The following is a 4,045-nucleotide window of genomic DNA, read 5'->3' on the forward strand; positions in this document are numbered from 1 at the left end:
ATTAGACGTTTTCTGCAGAGTTCTGTTTAGCAAGGAGAGGAGTTAGATCATCAGCAATGAGAGTTCATTAGCAAGAGTAAGAGAGAGGTCGTCAGAACCGAGAATGCTGTTGGAAGAGGAAGTAGCAGGTCACCAGGAATGACGGTTCTGTAGCAGGAGAAGAGGGAAATCATGAAAAATAACAGTTCTGTACGAAAGAAATAAGTTGGTCACTGGGGACCTGGGTGAAGGCGGAGGTTACATCCAGTCTGGCGAGTTTTGTTTTCGTTTCAGTGCTTGAGTCTGGTTAGTCTCACATCAGTGTATCTTTAAGGTATCTGTGTCGTTTGTATATTTGATAAAATCCAACCCTGGGCGAAACGTAGTGGTTTCTAAGGTTAAGTTGGCAGAGGATCGAGCCTCAAACACTCCTTGCCTTCCCCTCCCACAGGTCTAGTACATTATGAAATACAATTCAAAGTATTTGGCTCACTAGTTTTATGATTACAATGATATCACCGTGCAAGTACAGCCTGTTTAGGTGACTGCAAGCTAGCACCTATAGTCCCTCACCTGTCTTATGTTCTATGTTCCCCGAGGTTAGTACCTGCTGTCCCTCACCTGTCTTGAAGACAGGTACTGTGTTCCCCGAGGTCAGTATTTGCTGTCCCTCACCTCTCATGGGGACAGGTACCGTGTTCCCCGAGGACTGTGTTCCTCTGAGTGTACTATCTTCCGGGTAATATCAGTTTCATTCCTGGAATCAATTCATAAAGTTATACACGTTCTGGACCAGTAACTTCGGACGTTGAATAACCCATGCTGACTTAGCGCTCTTTAGTGAATTTAATTATAATAATTTGTATGTTACCGATAGTCTCCTGCGTCTCGTTTCTTTTCAGTTTCTTGTTTCACTGTTTTGATGTGCTTTATTCTTCCCATTGATGTTATTGTGTCATGTTCAAAGCTGAAATTTTTGTTATTAAGCTTGTAAGGAAGCGCTAAACTCGCGCCTGAGGACTGGGAAGTAATCAGGTTCGATCAGAGGAAAGGTAGAGGACAGCTCCACTTCCCGAGATCAAGAGCTTCCCCTCGCCCGGCACCAGTGGCTTTCAAATATATTTCTCGACTCCCTCACTCAAGGATGTCACACACACACACATAAACACACACACACATACACACACACATAAACACACACACACATAAACACACACACACATAAACACACACACACTCACACACACACACACATACATAAACACACACACACACACACATACATAAAACACACACACACACACACACACACACACATACATAAACACACACACACACATACATACACACACACACACACACACACACACACACACACACACACACACACACACACACACACACACACACAGGTCAAACACTATGGTCTCTGGCATGAAGAATGACCAAAGTGATTCTTACCGACACTAATTAGGGGTAATTTCTGCGACAGGTTGTAGAGTCTTGGCACCTGGCGCGTCCCTCTGCCCTCACCATTACCATGCATATGATCACGCTCAGGGATATTGCCTGGGCAAGGCGGCTGCAACATGGGCAGCTCCCCCCCTCTCTCTCTCTCTCTCTCTCTCTCTCTCTCTCTCTCTCTCTCTCTCTCTCTCTCTCTCTCTCTCTGTATGTTATCTGGCTGATGCTGGAGGTAACGAGGAGAAAAATGTAGGGGAGGAGGAGGAAGGGGAGGGAAGATAAGTAGGAGAGTAGATGAGGAAGCAGAGGGTCCTCTATCAGCCATTGTTTTGATGAATCCCAGGTCGATTATTCATTGGCAATCATATAATTAGCCACCGCCGCCGCTGCTGCCCCCTAGCTGCAGCAGTTCCTAGATTACCACCAAACAAATTAGTCCCCTTAAATTAGCACACTGACTAATAGGCCCTCAGCCCCGCGGCCTCCCCAAACACACTCACTCTTCCCCATCCTTTCTCCCCACCTCCTCCCCATTACACCTCACCTCGTATTCCCCGCGTCTGCGTGCCATTGGTTTGACTTACGACTGCCCACAAGCTCAGACACTCGCCACTCATGAAACGAGAACCTTCGCCCGCTCCCTCACGCCATCGCTCGCGTCTCTTCCGCAGGCGACTGTCGCTCGCGCCTGCGCCATCATTCTGACACGAAGCGAAAACCAGCAGCTGGTTGACCGAGGCGGTGATTACAGCCTCAGCTACTGGGAGTTTCTCAATGGCTCGCATAGGGCCATTCTTTCTCCTCTCTTGTATTTTTTTTTTTTAGAGTTGGAGATGGCGATATATTGGTTAATGCGCGAGTGGTGGACCCCATCGGTGATTTGTGTTCGTGATTCTTCTCGCGCACTTTTGGTGGTCTTTTTGTGCCTTTTCTGGCACGGTTTGGAATTTTCCGAGCCCTGTTCTGTAGCTCACTTCGTTCGCGTTTTGGTTCACTTGTCCGTTGGTTGCAGCAGGCAAGCCGGTTAATTACCCGTCTGGAGGCGATCTCTGTGCTGGTAATTAATGTGTACCGATATCACAGCCAGAGTAAATAACATAAATGGGCTAGATGGGCCGGAGAAAATAACCCACACACACACAATCATCATCTTTGGTGGAGAATGTGGGTGATAGCGGAAGATAAGACAGATTGTGCAAGAACTCTCCTCTGCAGCTGACCTTGTCCTGGTAATTCCAGGTCCCATTTTCTTCTGCAGGTGATGTATGAGGGAGGTGGGGGAGGGAATGTCCTGTGTGTGTGTGTGTGTGAAGAGAGAGATAGCTCAGATTAATGGAACTGAGGATCGCCGTCACGTAGACAGTTCATAAAGCGGAGGGGAACCAGTATCGCCTCTGCTTTGCTACCTGAGTCAACACCACGCAGACACCAGAAACTCGGAGGACGCACAAAATAACAGAGAGTAGTATAATCTCCCGGTAATTAAAGAAGCTGCTGGCGGAGGTGGTATATCAGGGGCAGGACCAACACGCTGCCGGAGGCGACGCTCAGAATCGAGACGCAAAGTTTCGGTCCAACACGACACTCAGCTCTTACACAGTAAGCCGGTCCACTCTGCCAACGGACCGGTCGTTGAAAATGGACCGTTTGTCCCTAATATGTTCTTTCCTGATACCGAATATGATGTCTTATGCAAAAATGCGGTTACAGGGAGACAGCCGATGGGTGTAATTACGATAATTACAGAGAGCGAGACTGCAAAACGCACTTTTATGAAACGCTTCGCTATCCTCACCATAAACCATCGCTCGCTCAACTAAACCTTTCATTACCCACAACAGGAAAAATTGTAAGTATTTGAGAGAGTTTAAACATCAGATTTATAGAGAATGAGCAAATAAAGATGCCAAAAAGAGGGAGATATCTCTCACTGGAGGCACTGAGGCAGAGAGACACGAGACACGGGCTTGTGGCTGAGAGACTTGGATGAGAACCAGACGACAGTGGACGGGGAGAGGTTGGGTGAGGTACTGTATGGCCGCCCTGGGGAGGGGTGCCTGCAGCCGCAGCCGCAGCCGCAGCCGCAGCCGCTACCGTAGCCGCTACCAGACGAAGATAACACCAGCCGCTTGCAGCAGGAGCCGCAGTTCCAACAGGCGTTACCGCAAATAACTGCCACTACAGCCACTACCACATATTACCCCTGCCACTACAGCCACTACCACAGATTACATCTGCCACTACAGCCACTACCACAGATTACATCTGCCACTTCAGCCCTTACCACAGATTACATCTGCCACTACAGCCACTACCACAGATTACCCCTGCCACTACAGCCACTACCACATATTACCCCTGCCACTACAGCCACTACCACAGATTACCCCTGCCACTATAGCCACTACCACATATTACCCCTGCCACTATAGCCACTACCACATATTACCCCTGCCACTACAGCCACTACCACAGATTACCCCTGCCACTACAGCCACTACCACATATTACCCCTGCCACTACAGCCACTACCACAAATTACATCTGCCACTTCAGCCCCTACCACAGATTACATCTGTCACTACAGCCACTACCACATATT

The sequence above is a fragment of the Cherax quadricarinatus genome, chromosome 24 (assembly GCF_038502225.1).
Source record: "Cherax quadricarinatus isolate ZL_2023a chromosome 24, ASM3850222v1, whole genome shotgun sequence".
NCBI lineage: Eukaryota > Metazoa > Arthropoda > Malacostraca > Decapoda > Parastacidae > Cherax > Cherax quadricarinatus.